The sequence below is a fragment of the Schistocerca gregaria genome, chromosome 2 (genome assembly GCF_023897955.1).
Source record: "Schistocerca gregaria isolate iqSchGreg1 chromosome 2, iqSchGreg1.2, whole genome shotgun sequence".
In the NCBI taxonomy this organism is placed as follows: domain Eukaryota; kingdom Metazoa; phylum Arthropoda; class Insecta; order Orthoptera; family Acrididae; genus Schistocerca; species Schistocerca gregaria.
The window spans coordinates 890,391,328-890,409,950 of NC_064921.1; the positions used below are offsets into that span (position 1 = coordinate 890,391,328).

At 43.7% G+C, this 18,623-nt stretch overlaps 1 non-coding gene across 1 annotated transcript; it reads right to left on the reverse strand.

Moving 5' to 3' along the window:
• Positions 1-819: 819 nt before the first annotated feature.
• Trnat-ugu (transfer RNA threonine (anticodon UGU)) lies at positions 820-894 on the reverse strand. Its single transcript has one exon. It is a non-coding gene; the product is annotated as a tRNA-Thr (tRNA).
• Between the last annotated feature and the right edge of the window lie 17,729 nt (positions 895-18,623).

Here is an 18,623-nt window from a genome sequence, read left to right on the forward strand (position 1 = left end):
GAAATCCAAGCAATGGTTCTACTAAGTCTTTTGTAAAATCAATTAAACTGATACGATTTTTTTCGTAGTTTCAGAGCCTTCAAAAGTGTTACCAGCTAAAAACTAGAAATCTGCCCATTTTACAGTAGCCTGATATGTAGTGAAACATTTATTTGACTGAAAAACTACGCATTACTAATAACAAAATTTATTTCGAAGAACGGCTTTCAAGAAATCATACCAATATCATCAGGACACTCATTTCCATGAGTTTTTTGTAAAATCAATTAAACTGATACGATTTTTTTCGTAGTTTCAGAGCCTTCAAAAGTGTTACCAGCTAAAAACTAGAAATCTGCCCATTTTACAGTAGCCTGATATGTAGTGAAACATTTATTTGACTGAAAAACTACGCATTACTAATAACAAAATTTATTTCGAAGAACGGCTTTCAAGAAATCATACCAATATCATCAGGACACTCATTTCCATGAGTTTTTTGTAAAATCAATTAAACTGATACGATTTTTTTCGTAGTTTCAGAGCCTTCAAAAGTGTTACCAGCTAAAAACTAGAAATCTGCCCATTTTACAGTAGCCTGATATGTAGTGAAACATTTATTTGACTGAAAAACTACGCATTACTAATAACAAAATTTATTTCGAAGAACGGCTTTCAAGAAATCATACCAATATCATCAGGACACTCATTTCCATGAGTTTTTTGTGGTATCAACTCTTTAACACTACAATTTTTTATATAAATAGGTAGTACAATGAAATGAACACCTTTAGCTGCTTACAGGCATTGACATACGTCAACGAGGTAGATGAAAATGTGTGTCCCGACCGGGACTCGAACTCGGGTTCCCCTGCTTACAGGGCAGACGTTCTATCCAACTGAGCCACCGAGGACACAGAGGATACCGCAACTGCAGGGATTTATCTCTGGCACGCCTCTCACGAAACCCACATTCTCAACGTATTGTCCCGCACTACATTCGTTGTGCCCCCTCCCATTATACTCATTATTCGCGGCGCGTTGCCGATTCCCGTAAGAGTTCGGGCACTTTTTGTGCATTCGCACAGAAGAAGAAGATGGTCAAGTGGACGGTGAGCATTATATACTAAGATGGTATATGTTCTTTCGGACATGTCCGAAAGAACAGATACCATCGGTGATCATGCAGCTCGTTAGAATGAAATTACAATGAAAAAAACACCTCGGTGGCTCAGATGGATAGAGCGTCTGCCATGTATGCAGGAGATCTCGGGTTCGAGTCCCGCTCGGTGCACACATTTTCATCTGTCCTCGTTGACGTATGTCAACGCCTGTAAGCAGCTAAGGGTGTTCATTTCATGGTAATTTCATTCTAACGAGCATCATGGTCACCGATGGTATCTGTTCTTTCGGACATGTCCGAAAGAACAGATACCATCTTAGTATATATAGGTAGGACAATTTCGAGACATATTGTGCAGTAAGAACTGCATTTCAAATGTGGCACCAAATGCCCCATCTTGCCCCCCTTGGGGACGCCAATTTTCATCATTACATTGCGTAAGGCATAATTACTCGTACTTTACTCAGATCTTCTGTATGATGTGTACTGCATTCAGTTAAGTTATACATTGGGTGATGAAATCTTGTCATGACGTATGCAGCATTCAAGTTGTTTAAAGTCGTTGATGCACTGCGAAACCTGCTGTAGTGAAATTTCGTCGTGGCATGCATAAAGCTAACAAATAAATACTTTCGACATCTTCAAACAATGCTGCCGTACTGAGCCAGTCCACATCCCGCCCACGACACCACCCAATGATCAAAGATAACTGATAATTCTAAATAAATACGATTTGTACAACATTTATTGGTATCAAATGAACCCCTGTAATCTGTGTTGTAGTGCATTGCTGTCTCACTTACGAATACTGCCTCATAACCTACATCATTTGTCGAGCGTCTGCAGCGTTTCCTCTGATGAATAAGTTGGTGAACTTTCTCAAAGGCTTCCGTTATTTTAACCTCAGCCAGTGGCGCATATTTGTTGCATGAGTGCTTTCAAGCATTTGAATGGAGCCAAATTCCGTTTACGTCCGTAATTCTGTTTCTCAGACAGGCTGTTCCCTAATATTACGAAGCGGCTCTTGCCATAAAAAAACCGTTCCAGGAATTGCAGGCAAGACAGCAAAGAGCTGCAGCCGTAGATTGTACTGCCAGTGTGATGGAAATTTGAGTGTATTCATTCGCGTTACGTTTTGCGTGAGATTACTTCGCCTCAGGCGCCTTCTCATCTCATGCCTTCTTTGCTGTTTCAACCCCTTACTCCTTCACTCTCACTATTCTTCTGGCTCTCTCTCTCTCTCTCTCTCTCTCTCTCTCTCTCTCTGTGTGTGTGTGTGTGTGTGTGTGTGTGTGTGTGTGTGTGTGCGTCAGATTCAGGAAAGGCCAAAGGAAGAACTAAAAGCAGAAACGGCAACAGTCGGGCGGAACGAAAACCGGCTCACCGTTGTTATTGATTTCGCTAAAACGAGCAGCCAAACGGCTTAGCAAAAACAGCGAAAACAAAGCTGAGGTAAACAAACAGTGACATGAAAATACGTGACGACACAACAGCCATGTAACCTAGAAAGCCGCAATTTCTTACAACGCTCGGCAGCTGACAAGAAAATGCCTGCACAAACACATTTATGCTAGAAAGCGGCAGAAGGCAATGCGATTCGCAGTAACCGTGTCTCATAAATGTTAGTTGGTAGCTTAGGTGACAGAATTATGGCGGTGTAATATTCGTCTGATGTGTCAGTCCTCACGTTAGAAGAACCATTTTCTGTAACACTGCCACTGTCTTTATGTAGTTGCATAATAAATGTCCATCTTAAAACTGAAGTTTTTTGTACGTATGTACAGACTTCAAGAGGAATTACCCTGTCATTCGGTTAGAAAGAAAATAAAACCCATTGATAATTGTGTAAATTCAGCGAAACATGTCTGCCTACAAATGAAAAAAGATAATTTTTGCCCAAAATGGATTCTATCCAAGTAAAAATTGCAAAATAAATGCTTCAAATGGTCCTGAGCACTATGGGACTTAACTTCTGAGGTCATCAGTCCCCTAGAACTTAGAACTACTTAAACCTAACTAATCTAAGGACATTACACACATCCATGCCCGAGGCAGGATTCCAACCTGCGACCGTAGTGGTCGCGCGGTTCTAGACTGTAGCGCCTAGAACCCCTCTGCCACCCCGGCCGGCTATTGCAAAATAGATGGGTGGTATACTCTAAACAGTTATCAACGTCAGAATGACTTTCTTGTTTATAGCTGATGTCCTAACACTTTACAGTCAAAATCATGAAGATGGATGAAACTGATTACTATAATGAAGCCTTGATCTTTCACTATAATTTTTACCCGCGATGGTTCCTTCCCTAACCTAACTGACTACTTGATGGCTAAGAATGTGTCCTTTCAACCAGTCAGTTATTTTAGTCGACTCCTAACGCTCTTTTCTCCGCAGTTCGATTTAGTAGAGACTCGTTAGTCTTTTGATCTGCTAATCTCATCTTCAACATTCTTCTTTAACACCTCTCTGAGAGAGCTTTCATTATTTTCTTGTCTGTGCTGCTATTCGTCAAAGTTTAACTTCCGTACAACACAGCACTCCAAATAATGACTTTCTAATTACTAAAGCACGTTCCATATTTAAAAAAGTCACCCTTTTTCAGAAAATCTTATAATTTCTATTGCTAGTCCGCGTTTTTTATATTGCCTACTTCGGCATGGCCTCAGTTACCTTGCTGCACCAAGTAAAGAAACTCGCTTACTACATTTAGTCTGCTTCCCTATCACCTACACTCCCTTCTCAATTTTTTTTGCTATTTTTTTGTTCGGCTTATAGCTTATTTGAAAGACGCTATCAATCCCGTTCAGCCGCTCTTTCAAGTCCTCAACACCTCTGCCAGATTGACAATGTCATCGGAGTTTTTATTTCCTTTTTCTGAACCTTAATTCTCATACCATATTATACTGTTATTCCGTTTGCTGCTCGCTCACAGTAAATATTGAATACCATGGGGATAGCCAACAGCGTTGTCACATTTACTTCTCAACTACTGCCTCTTCTTAGTGTCCTTCTACTCCTATTACTCTTATAACTGCATTCTCTTTGCTGTTCAAGTTATAGCTATGCTATTGCTCACGATATTTTATCTCTGCCACGTTCTACACTGGAGCGCCAAAGAGACTGGTATAGGCATGAGTATTCATACAGAGGTATGTAAACTGGAAGAATACGGCGCTGCGGTCGGCATCGCCTATATAAGACATCAAGTGTCTAGCGCAGTTGTTAGGTCGGTTACTGGTGCTACAACAGCAGGTTATCAAGATTTAAGTGTGGCTGAATGTGACGTTATAGTCGGCGCACGAGCGATGGGACACAGCATCTCCGAGGTAGCGATGAAGTGCGGATTTTCCCGTACAACCATTTCACGAGTGCAGCGTGAATATCGGATTACGGTAAAACATCAAATCTCCGACGTCGCTGCGGTCGGAAAAAGGTCCTGCAAGAAATGGACCAACGACGACTGAAGAAAATCGTTCAACGTGACAGAGGAGCAACCCTTCCTAAAATTGCTGCAGATTAAAATGCTACATCAGCAAGAGTCAGCTTGCTAAACATTCAACGAAACATCATCAACATGGGCTTCGGGAGCCGAAGGCCCACTCGTGTACCCTTAAAGACTGCACAACACAAAGCTTTACGCCTCCCCTGGGCCTGTCAACTCCGACATTTGGGTGTTGATGACTGGAAACATCTTGCCTGGTCGGACGAGTCTCGTTTCAAATTATTTCGAGTGGATGGACGCGTAAGGGTATGGAGACAACCGCATGAATCCATGGACCCTACATGTCAGCAGGGAACTGTTCAAACTGGTGGAGGTGTGGGGCGTGTGCAATTGAAGTGATATGAGACCCCTGATATGTCTAGATAAGACTCTGACATGTGACACATACGTAAGTATCCTGTCTGATCACCTCCATCCATTCATGTGCACTGTGCATTTCGAGGGATTTGGGAAATTCCAGCTCGACAATGCGACACCCTACAAGTCCATAATTGCTACAGAGTGGCTCCAGGAATACTGTTCTGAGTTTAAACACCCCCTTTGGCCACCAAACTCCCCAGGCATGAAGATTATTGAGCATATGTGGGATGCCTTGCAACGTGCTGTTCAGAAGAGATCTCGTATTCTTACCGGTTTATAGACAGCACTACAGGATTCATTATGTCGACATTAGTCGATTCCATGCCACGTCGTGTTGCGAAACTTCTGCGTGCTCGCGGGGGCCCTACACGCTATTAGGCAGGTGTACAACTTTCTTTAGCTCTTCAGCGTAAATCGCTATAGTGTATTCCACTTAACACTGTGAAAAGTATTTTTTATAAAGCCACAAATCTTATAGCTGTAACTTTGCATTTCGTCAGTCTGTGTACGACGACAAGTCAGTATTGCCTAGAGTATTCCTAAATTTATCCAGAACCAAATATGAACGTTCAAATGGTGTGGGACTTAACATCTGAGGTCATCTGTCCCCTAGACGCCAGCCGCGGTGGTCTCGCGGTTCTAGGCGCGCAGTCCGGAACCGTGAGACTGCTGCGGTCGCAGGTTCGAATCCTGCCTCGGGCATGGATGTGTGTGATGTCCTTAGGTTAGTTAGGTTTAATTAGTTCTAAGTTCTAGGGGACTGATGACCACAGCAGTTGAGTCCCATAGTGCTCAGAGCCATTTGAACCATTTTTTTTTGTCCCCTAGACTTAGAATTACTTAAACCTAACTAACCCAAGGACATCACACACATCCATCCCCGAGGCAGGATTCGAACCTTCGACCGTAGCAGTCTCGCGGTTCCGGACTGAAGTGCCTAGAACCGCTCGCCGACCGCGGCCGGCGAACGTTCCTAAGTTTAGCGCCTATCTGACTCTCCACTCTTTGTGAATAATTCGTGTCTGCGATTTGCAACCGCCTGTTTGATGGTGAAATTGAACGCAGCAGACACAAAGCAGAAATGTTAAATTCCTAATTTAAAAGTGTATTGAAGCAATAAGATATTGCTGCACGAATGTTTTAAATCCGCACAGACTTACAAACGAGCAATATCGATATTACGAGGGTGAGTGAAATGGAAACCTTAAATCTGTAATAACAAATCGTACTTTCACGCCGTTATCCTGTAGGTTGGTAAACGTGTTACAAACAACGTGCAGAATGGTCTGTAGGTGGAAGCATAGTGCAGATGCACACATCCGTCGCAGTATCAGTATAAAGATGCCGGCCCCACTTGCGATTTGCACCAGGGAAGAATAGCTTTCTGTTATTCGGTTTTTGCGTAGTGAAGGTGTGAAACATATTGAAATTTATCGACGAATGAAAGGTGATGCATATTTGTTGCAGCAGCAAGTCTGCGAATGGAATAAGAAGTTCGCAAATGGTGTGATTTCAGTGGAAGATGCTCCTCATCCAGGTCAAACATTGCAGCAGTTGAAGCCTTAGTGAAGGAAAACCGCCGAGTGACACTGAATGACATTGCAGCATGTTTACAGGTTAGTCATCGGTCAGAACACCACATTGTGCAAGATGTGCTCCAGTTTCAGAAAGTGTCTGAAAGGTGGGTGCAACGGCAGCTGACTCCTAAAATGAGAGAACGACATGTTGATGCTCGTGAAGAACTTCTTCGGCGCTTTGAACGAGAAGGTGATGGCTTCCTTACAAGAATTGTTACTGGGGACAAAACCTGGGTTCACTTCCACCAACCGGAAACAAAGAGAGCGAGCAAGGAATGGCGCCATTCCTTATCACCAAAACCAAAGAAGTTTCGAACAGAACCATAAGCAGGGAAGGTTATGCTGACTCTTTTGCCGGCCGGGGTGGCCGAGCGGTTCTAGGCCCTACAGTCTGGAACCGCGCAACCGCTACGGTCGCAGGTTCAAATCGTGCCTCGAGCATGGATGTGTGGGATATCCTTAGGTTAGTTAGGTTTAAGTAGTTCTAAGTTCTAGGGGACTGATGACCTGAGCAGTTAAGTCCCATTTTTGACTCTCTTTTGGGACGAAAAAGGCGTCATTTTGTAGCATTACACGCCAGAGGGACCACTGTCACCAGTGCATCATACACAGATCTCCTAAAAAATCATCTGCGGCCTGCAGTCAAATCAAAGCGAGGTGGATTTCTGTTAGCGAGTGACCTTTTGCAAAATGACAATGCAAGGCCCCACACTGATCGTACAAGTGTTGCGACACTCACAGACCTACATTTTGAGTGTCTTCCTCATCCGCCATACTCCCCATGCCTTGCCCCCAACTGATTTACATGTGTTTGGACGCAGTGGGGGGAAAGAAGTTCTATTATGATGAAGATGTACGCCACGCGGGGTACCAGTGGTTGCGCGGACTACTGAAAGAATTTTTTTTCTAGAGGAATTTATGTACTTTGTAGGCGCGGGAGGACTTTCATTGAGCGGGGGGGAGATTAGGTTGAAAAGTGATACAGCTCTGTACCACTTCTGCACAATAAATAATATTTTAAAAAATATTTAAGGTTTTCATTTGACTCATCCTCGCACAAAGAGGTCTTGACGGAATTCGAGTTATAATTTACATTTAATATGGTACTAGTTTACTTCCTTTCCTATTACGTATTTATGGAGAACCGCTAGCGCTGCAAGTAGTCACACTTGACTGGAAAACAGCACAAAAAGTACTACCGCTTTGCCATGTTGTTTGGTCCCAGTAGCTGTGAGCAATGACCTTTCCCAGGTACCTGACTCCAGCTATCCACTTCTTACAGTTATCTTCGCTCGCAAACCGGTTGAGATGGATCTACATTACCTGACAGCAAGAAAATTAGTTAATGAAAACAATTTATTGTGTTAACAGCGAAACCTTTCGCACTGCTCCTTTCTTATTCCGCGCCTGTGTCTCTTCGCCACTTCGTAAATCATCATTATCGTGTGTTACGCTTAACAGCAGAACTAATTGCCAAACTTGTCAGCTGTGTCTGATTCGGTTGCTCGCCAGTGTAGTGTAAAACGTAACGCAGTAAGGAGCAGTGCTCAGCAAAGGGTGAACGAACATGCAGTAATTACGGTTGCGGGGTTAATATCGCTGCGGAGGAGGGACCGACAGCCGGCGCTGCTCTACTGTTCGGGCCCAGCTGTTACTCTGGCTGTCCCCGCACGCGACGTGGGTCGGTGCAGGGCGTGACACAATCTCGTGCTGCCAAGTGCCGCCGTGCACGAACAATGGCGGACGCGTGCAGCGTCCAGTGTTATGCTTACTGCCGACTAAAAAAAAAAAAAAAAAAAAAAGACGACCAAAAAAGCTGAATGTGGCGTGCTCTGTGCCCGCAATTAACGCCACCGTTTCCTTTTAACACGATTTTTTAACTATGGCACACTGTTTAACAGGCACACCTGTTCTCGAAATTAGTTATCCTCTCGAGTAAAAAGGATGGAATAATTACATTGTCGATAACGGTTTCCACCCGCACTGTTCACGTTACTCTACAGTTAACGCATATACAATTTACGCAGTCTACACACACAACCTTAGACTCCGACCCCATCAGCTGAAGCGAAGACCTCGAAGTACAGGGTGTTTCAAAAATGACCGGTATATTTGAAACGGCAATAAAAACTAAACGAGCAGCGATAGAAATACACCGTTTGTTGCAATATGCTTGGGACAACAGTACATTTTCAGGCGGACAATCTTTCGAAATTACAGTAGTTACAATTTTCAACAACAGATGGCGCTGCAAGTGATGTGAAAGATATAGAAGACAACGCAGTCTGTGGGTGCGCCATTCTGTACGTCGTCTTTCTGCTGTAAGCGTGTGCTATTCACAACGTGCAAGTGTGCTGTGGACAACATGGTTTATTCCTTAGAACAGAGGATTTTTCTGACGTTGGGATCCCCGCCTAGAACACAGTGTTGTTGCAACAAGACGAAGTTTTCAACGGAGGTTTGATGTAACCAAAGGACCGAAAAGCGATACAGTAAAGGATCTGTTTGAAAAATTTCAACGGACTGGGAATGTGACGGATAAATGTGCTGGAAAGGTAGGGCGACCGCGTACGGCAACCACAGAGGGTAACGCGCAGCTAGTGCAGCAGATGATCCAACAGCGGACTCGGGTTTCTGTTCGCCGTGTTGCAGCTGTGGTCCAAATGACGCCAACGTCCACGTATCGTCTCATGCGCCAGAGTTTACACCTCTATCCATACAAAATTCAAACGCGGCAACCCCTCAGCGCTGCTACCATTGCTGCACGAGAGACATTCGCTAACGATATAGTGCACAGGATTGATGACGGCGATATTCATGTGGGCAGCATTTGGTTTACTGACGAAGCTTATTTTTACCTGGACGGCTTCGTCAATAAACAGAACTGGCGCATATGGGGAACCGAAAAGCCCCATGCTGCAGTCCCATCGTCCCTGCATCCTCAAAAAGTACTGGTCTGGGCCGCCATTTCTTCCAAAGGAATCATTGGAACGATTACTGCATCACGCTATATGGACATTCTTCGTGAATTTGTAGCGGTACAAACTGCCTTAGACGACACTGCGAACACCTCGTGGTTTATGCAAGATGGTGCCCGGCCACATAGCACGGCCGACGTCTTTAATTTCCTGAATGAATATTTCGATGATCGTGTGATTGCTTTGGGCTATCCGAAACATACAGGAGGCGGCGTGGATTGGCCTCCCTATTCGCCAGACATGAACCCCTGTGACTTCTTTCTGTGGGGACACTTGAAAGACCAGGTGTACCGCCAGAATCCAGAAACAATTGAACAGCTGAAGCAGTACATCTCATCTGCATGTGAAGCCATTCCGCCAGACACGTTGTCAAAGATTTCGGGTAATTTCATTCAGAGACTACGCCATATTATTGCTACGCATGGTGGATATGTGGAAAATATCGTACCATAGAGTTTCCCAGACCGCAGCGCCATCTGTTGTTGACAATTGTAACTACTGTAATTTCGAAAGTTTGTCTGCCTGAAAATGTACTGTTGTCCCAAGCATATTGCAACAAACGGTGTATTTCTATCGCTGCTCGTTTAGTTTGTATTGCCGTTTCAAATATACCGGTCATTTTCGAAACACCCTGTACCTCAGTGTGATCCTCAACCAGAGGTTCACCTGGGCTCAGAGTATACGTGACGTCAGAAGCAGAGTAGTGCGGCGACTAGCCTCAGCTTAATGAACGGTCGTCGCTGCCTCTGCACCACGGCTTTACCCTCTGCTAGAGCTGTAAAACAACGTAAGATAACTAGACTAACGTATGCAAGCAATGACTGTCGTAGTTTTCCCAGTAACTTTAGTCGGTTATGTCGTAACCGTATTACCTACAAGTGTCATAAGTGTGTCGCATAGGTGTCATACGTTACCTCATAGCGATCGCTTTCTTTATGTATGCGATCAGTGTCTTACCCAAGAGTCACCTAAAAACCGGAAGCGGTGAGCGGTCTATAAACTGAGTGAGGATATATAAAGGGTGGAGTAACCTATGGATCACTTTTGTTCTACATAATAGTCATCCTCTGTGTTTCTCAGAAATAAACAGTACCTAAAGAAAAATTGAAATGGTCAGCGTTTTCTTCAGGTTTTAATCGAAAATTGTTGATTGTACTGTATAGCACTGGGATGTTATAGTAAAAATAAAGAAATAAAATGGTTCAAATGGCTCAAAGCACTATGAGACTTAACTTCTGAGGTCATCAGTTGCCTAGAACTTCGAACTAATTAAAGCTAACTAACCTAAGGTCATCACACACATCCATGCCCGAGGCAGGATTCGAACCTGCGACCGTAGCGGTCGCTCGGCTCTGGACTGTAACGCCTAGAACCGCACGGCCACTCCGGCCGGCAATAAAGAAAACAATACAGGTTTATACATACCGCTAGAAAACACAGGTAAGATAAGAGAACTCTAAACAAAAATATACCGATCATCACTTCAGTACTTCGTCGAAATTATATAAAAGTCGAACTTGTGTAAAACACGTTTCTGTTATTCATAAACAATTTTCTCTTTTATCATTTATCAATACTAACAGGAAACTCTCGCCTCTGATTATGATGAAGAAAGTTCGATTGAGTACAACAATAGCTGTGCGTGTAAAGTGTTCTTGGACCAAAAGTAACCGAGCTAACATCCCTGAAGATGTTCGGGCTCACATGCGGTTCCTCTTCGTCGACATGTCTTGGCTCAGACGCGACTAGGGGTTGAACCGCACGTGTCGCATTACACGCCTTAATTGTGACCCTTTGGTTAAAGTGTCTGGTTGATGGCAAGTTTGCGAAATACAAAGTTAATGCAACATATACTAACAGTAATAACGATATCGGGAACTAAATTAATGACCCGTAAATGATGAAGGTCAAACAGTTGCGATTTTGTTAGAATAATGTTTATTCAGAAAACAAACTAATAGCGAAAGTGGTCGTATTTATAGTGACTGCGCATATCCATTTGACACAGTTCGATCATTCACAATGTCATCGCGAATTACAAGTTCGATACTCCACCTCGTTAACTATGCGAAAGGTTAGAGTTCACACCAGGCGCGCGTCTGCTCACCGCTCAGAGACTAAGTCCCGTGATACCACACAACGAGAAATTTTCTAAGTCGTTTCACTTTCTAGCTACCTAAAGGCCGAACAGTCCGCTTTCGGGTCTCCTCCAGCACTGCCCCATTTGTGTCCGACCTGAATTGTGCCTCTCTGGCCGTCTCCGACCGCGTCCCCCGCTTTCCGAACATCGTCCCTGAACTGACTAGGGCAGTTCCCTTTCCTGAGGCCGTCCATCTGATTGGTTGCAGCTTATTCTACGTTATTACACATTTAAGTATGTTTAAATATCAAAGCTTGATCACTTTCATGTTATAAATAAAGTAACAATAATATCCATTAAATAAGAAACGTTAAATTCTTTTACATAAAACCAATACAGATTCCTCCTTACCTTTGAATTCACGGCCAGTAGCCTTGTACCAATGTGCTTTCTGATAAATAAATAGGTAAATATTATTCACTAAACTTTAGAACAAATATTCTATTACCTAATGATTTAATAAGGTGTTATGCTGTCATCGTTCAATGTGTTTTGTGTGGATCCGATGCTTAACTGAAAATACTGATAATTTAAATTTGCTATATATTTTAAACAAATAAAGTTACGAAGTTGATATTTAAAACGTTTGTCATTTTAATCTTGCGCTTTTATATGAAGTATCGATCATTAAGATCGATCAAAGCGCTCAGATTTTAACATTCAGATCCTTGTTGCAAAACTTGTTAATTTCACTTTAACAGTAAATCCTAAACTATTATAGATATGATCAGTATTCAAGTTTTATTGGGATCACCATGAAAATTTATGGAGGATGGCAGATTAAAATTACTGTGGCTTCATTCCCTGCATTACTACAGAATTAAATAGCTTCCATAAATGTTTCCCTTTTGGCCAATCTTAGGTCCGCCATATTTAGCACTGCTACGTCTCCTCGGCCACAAATGGTTTCTACTGGGTTTCCCTATGACGTAGGTTCTCGTCTATTTCACTCGCACACTACAGCGCTTACGTCTCAGTAGACAATAGACATCTGTGAGTTTCCCCATCTCGCGGTGAATCTGTGCCCTTTGTGGCATCCGGTCATGGACGACAGGGTTCGTTTCATAATTCCTCTTTCGACCATATACACTCCTGGAAATGGAAAAAAGAACACATTGACACCGGTGTGTCAGACACACCATACTTGCTCCGGACACTGCGAGAGGGCTGTACAAGCAATGATCACACGCACGGCACAGCGGACACACCAGGAACCGCGGTGTTGGCCGTCGAATGGCGCTAGCTGCGCAGCATTTGTGCACCGCCGCCGTCAGTGTCAGCCAGTTTGCCTTGGCATACGGAGCTCCATCGCAGTCTTTAACACTGGTAGCATGCCGCGACAGCGTGGACGTAAAACCGTATGTGCAGTTGACGGACTTTGAGCGAGGGCGTATAGTGGGCATGCGGGAGGCCGGGTGGACGTACCGCCGAATTGCTCAACACGTGGGGCGTGAGCTCTCCACAGTACATCGATGTTGTCGCCAGTGGTCGGCGGAAGGTGCACGTACCCGTCGACCTGGGACCGGACCGCAGCGACGCACGGATGCACGCCAAGACCGTAGGATCCTACGCAGTGCCGTAGGGGACCGCACCGCCACTTCCCAGCAAATTAGGGACACTGTTGCTCCTGGGGTATCGGCGAGGACCATTCGCAACCGTCTCCATGAAGCTGGGCTACGGTCCCGCACGCCGTTAGGCCGTCTTCCGCTCACGCCCCAACATCGTGCAGCCCGCCTCCAGTGGTGTCGCGACAGGCGTGAATGCAGGGACGAATGGAGACGTGTCGTCTTCAGCGATGAGAGTCGCTTCTGCCTTGGTGCCAATGATGGTCGTATGCGTGTTTGGCGCCGTGCAGGTGAGCGCCACAATCAGGACTGCATACGACCGAGGCACACAGGGCCAACACCCGGCATCATGGTGTGGGAAGCGATCTCCTACACTGGCCGTACACCTCTGGTGATCGTCGAGGGGACACTGAATAGTGCACGGTACATCCAAACCGTCATCGAAACCATCGTTCTACCATTCCTAGACCGGCAAGGGAACTTGCTGTTCCAACAGGACAATGCACGTCCGCATGTATCCCGTGCCACCCAACGTGCTCTAGAAGGTGTAAGTCAACTACCCTGGCCAGCAAGATCTCCGGATCTGTCCCCCATTGAGCATGTTTGGGACTGGATGAAGCGTCGTCTCACGCGGTCTGCACGTCCAGCACGAACGCTGGTCCAACTGAGGCGCCAGGTGGAAATGGCATGGCAAGCCGTTCCACAGGACTACATCCAGCATCTCTACGATCGTCTCCATGGGAGAATAGCAGCCTGCATTGCTGCGAAAGCTGTATATACACTGTACTAGTGCCGACATTGTGCATGCTCTGTTGCCTGTGTCTATGTGCCTGTGGTTCTGTCAGTGTGATCATGTGATGTATCTGACCCCAGCAATGTGTCAATAAAGTTTCCCCTCCCTGGGACAATGAATTCACGGTGTTCTTATTTCAATTTCCAGGAGTGTATTTACATGAGAGCGCAATGCTCGTTAACTCACAAGTAACTGCTTTTGTTACACAAAAACGCAGAAGTTAAGCGATTAACTAATTTTTATTACTTATAAAATGCAACTTATATTGTTTAAAATACACAATGGAGTAACACTGAATCATGTACAGTTCTAATAATGCGCAGAACAAACAACCAAGCAAACAAAAAGCAAAAAGAAGCCCTTGGCTTCCAGTGTCTCTCGTACATATTCATTTATGTTTATTTCCCTAAAAATGTTACAAATGATGCCGGCAATTCTATCTTTTACTACGTCATTCATGTGGTGTACTAAAACTACTGAACCATAGTTTTGGTAGAGCGCTACTCTACGCTCTTCCTGACAGTGGTCAAGCAAAAAAAAAATGCCTCTGAGCACTATGGGACTCAACATCTTAGGTCATAAGTCCCCTAGAACTTAGAACTACTTAAACCTAACTAACCTAAGGACGTCACACACACCCATGCCCGAGGCAGGATTCGAACCTGCGACCGTAGCAGCCCAGCGGTTCTGGACTGCACCGCCAGAACCGCACGGCCACCGCGGTCGGCAGTGGTCAAGCCAGTGCTAGAGTGGGATAAGGCCGCTGACTCACGCATGGCGGGGCTGCAGAGTGGGCAAAACCGAGCTCTGAAGCTCTGTCTGCACCTCCCCAGTCTGTGTCCAGCTCGAGAACTGCACCAAGAAATGGGTATTCCGCCGCTGCGGGACATAATCCGGCAGGCTGCTCGCGTCTCCTACGGGATGTCGAGTCAAACCCGTAATCGGCTCGTCATGGACTGGACCACCAACAACACCGCAGGCCAGCAACACGCTGGTCACATCTGCTGCGAGGATAATGTACTCCCCAACAGCTTCAGGACTAATCACTTCCACATCACCAGAAGTGAATCTTTCTGCGAGTGTGATTTTCTCCACAGCAGCTCGAGGACAAGCATCACCATAAGCCCATCCAGCAAGTCAGGTAATCACAACACCAAATCGGCAGGTTGATCAGAAGTAACATTTTCATGCTTAAAATGCACACAGCCAAGGAAGCAACGCTCACCTGGTAAGCGAAAAGCCTGAGACTCGGAGCGTAGTGTCTACAGTTGGATGCAAACAGATAGCTACCTAGTCCCAATTAGAATTCCAAAAAGTTATAAAACCTCGATACTCACTATTAAAGTTTTATGAAAAACTGCTTTGTTGTAATCAGTTCAAGTTTCAGTGTTTACACAATCTTTAATGATTGCACTTCGTTCACTTATACTGATGGCTATCGTCATCGACTTCGGCAGCTGTATGTCCTTTTGCTTTTCCCAAGCAGATATACTCTAAGAAATTTCGTCTGCCCCATGTTGTTCAATTTTGACCGTGAAAGCTATAGCGATTCGACTGTATTGAAATGTGGAACAGTAAAGTGAATATTTAGATACTGCATGTTTTGCCTTCTATCTTCTGACTAATATGATGCAGCCTGCCACAAATTCCTAGCCTGTGCCAGGTTTTTTAATCCCAGAATAGCAATTGCAATCTGATTCCTCAGTTATTTGCTGTATTCTAATCTGTCATCCTGTACAGTTTTGTCCTCTACAATTCCCTTTAGTACCATTTAGTAATTCCCTGATGTCTTAACATATCTTCTTGTCAGTGTTTCTATATCTTCGCTCGCCGATTCTACGGAGAACCTCCTCATCCCTTACCTTCTTACCAGTTACCCTAATTTTCATCATTCTGCCGTAGTACCACATCTCAAATGCCTCGATTCTTTTCTATTACGATTTTCTCAGAACTCATGTTACACTATGATACAATGGTCTGCTCCAGACGTGCATTTACAGAAATTTCTTATATTCTGGCCTATGTTTGATACTAGTAGACTACTCATGGCCGATAATGCTCTTTTCGCCAGTGTTGGCCTACTTTTCATATCCTTATTCCGCCCTACATGTGTTATTTTGCAGCCAAGGTACCATAATTCATTACGTGTAGCGGAATTTATTAACTTTTTCTACGTCGTGAGCACCAGTTCTGATGTTAAGTTTCTCGCTGTTCGTATTTCTGCTATTTCTCATTACTTTCGTCTTCCATAGATTTACTCCGAATCCATATTCAGTACTCATTAGACTGTTCCTTCCACTCAGCAGATCCTAATTCTTCTTCACTTTCACTGAGGATGGTAATGTCATCAGCGAATCTTATCATTCGTATCCCTTTAAACTGAATTTTAAACAAAATATTAAACATGGCCGAAGCAGCAACTGTTGAAAATTTTTACGGTAAATGCTAACAGCCAAACAGTTGCAGGGTTTTGTGGATAGTTTCAAACCCCTCCTTTCTCTAACGTAATATATTCTGGCTGACCAGAAGTTAGTTTTCTTGCCTGTTGATCCTGGTGAAATGCTCCTTTCCTGTCTTATTGGGATTTGACGTATTTTTGATGTTTGCTGTTCGCTGTTTTCGATGTGTATGTGTGGTTTAAATGATTCTGCTATGTTTTTTAGTCACGACTACAATTGGATTAGATTTACTACAACATTTTGCTCTTTTTCGCTAGTTTGTATCCTAGTCTTTAAGTTACGCCATATTCTCGTGCATTACACTAATACCCCCTCTCGTTAGATGTATTCCTTAGCGCATGCTTCATCTGCTTGACACTAGGACACAGGAAAATTGGTTTCATATTTCGTATTGTATGTAGACGGGAGATAGTAGAAATCCTTGGGTGACAGAAGAGATATTGAATTTAATTGATGAAAGGAGAAAATATAAAAATGCAGTAATGAAGCCGGCAAAAAGGAATACAAACGTATCAAAAATGAGATCGACAGGAAGTGCAAATTGGCTAAGCAGGCATGACTACAGGACAAATGTACGTAGAGGCTTATCTCACTAGGGGTAAAATAGATACTGCCTACAGGAAAATTAAAGAGACCTATGGAGAAAAGAGAACCATTTCTATGAATATCAAGAGCTAAGATGGAAACCCAGTTCTAAGCAAAGAAGGGAAAGCAGAAATTGGAAGGAGTATATAGAGGGCGATGTACTTGAGGACAATATTATGGAAATGGAAGAGGATGTAGATGAAGACGAAATGGGAGATACGATACTGCGTGAAGAGTTTGACAGAGCACTGAAAGACCTGAGTCGAAACAAGGCCCCCGGAGTAGACAACATTCCATTAGAACTACTGATGGCCTTGGGAGAGCCAGTCATGACAAAACTCTACCAGCTGGTGAGCAAGATGTATGAGACAGGCGAAATACCCTCAGACTTCAAGAAGAATATGATAATTCCAATCCCAAAGAAAGCAGGTGCTGACTGATGTGAAAATTACCGAACTATCAGTTTAATAAGCCACGGCTTCAAAATACTAACGCGAATTCTTTACAGACGAATGGAAAAACTGGTAGATGCAGACCTCGGGGAGGATCAGTTTGGATTCCGTAGAAATGTTGGAACACGTGAGGCAATACTGACCTGACGACTTATCTTAGAAGAAAGATTAAGAAAAGGCAAACCTACGTTTCTAGCATTTGTAGACTTAGAGAAAGCTTTTGACAATGTTGACTGGATTACTCTTTTTCAAATTCTAAAGGTGGCAGGGGTAAAATACAGGGAGCGAAAGGCTATTTATAATTTGTACAGAAAGCAGATGGCAGTTATAAGAGACGAGGGACATGAAAGGGAAGCAGTGGTTGGGAAGGGAGTGAGGCAGGGTTGGAGCCTCTCCCCGATGTTATTCAGTATGTATATTGAGTATCAATAAAGTAAACAAAAGAAAAATTCGGAATAGGTATTAAAATCCATGGAAAAGATATAAAAACTTTAAGATTCGCCGATGACATTGTAATTCTGTCAGAGAAAGACAAGGCCTTGGAAGAGCAGTTGAACTTAGTGGACAGTGTCTTAAAAGGAGGATATAAGATGAACATCAACAAAAGCAAAACGAGGGTAATGGAATGTAGTCGAGTTAAATCGGGTGATGCTGCAGGAATTAGATGAGGAAATGAGTTTTGCTATTTGGGGAGCAAAATAACTGATGATGGTCGAAGTAGAGAGGATACAAAATGTAGACTGGCAGTGGCAAGGAAAGCGTTTCTGAAGAAGAGAAATTTGTTAATATCTAATGTAGATTTAAGTGTCAGGAAGTCGTTTCTGAGAGTATTTGTATGGTGTGTAGCCATGTATGGAAGTGAAAAATGTATGATAAATAGTTCGGACAGTAAGAGAATAGAATCTTTCGAAATGTGGTGCTACAGAAGAATGCTGAAGATTAGATGGGAGATCACCTAACTAATGAGGAGGTATTGAATAGAATTGGAGAGAAGAGGAGTTTGTGGCACAACTTGACTAGAAGAAGGGATCGGTTGGTAGGGCATGTTCTGAGGCATCAAGGGATCACAAATTTAGTATTGGAGAGCAGCGTGGAGGGTAAAAATCGTA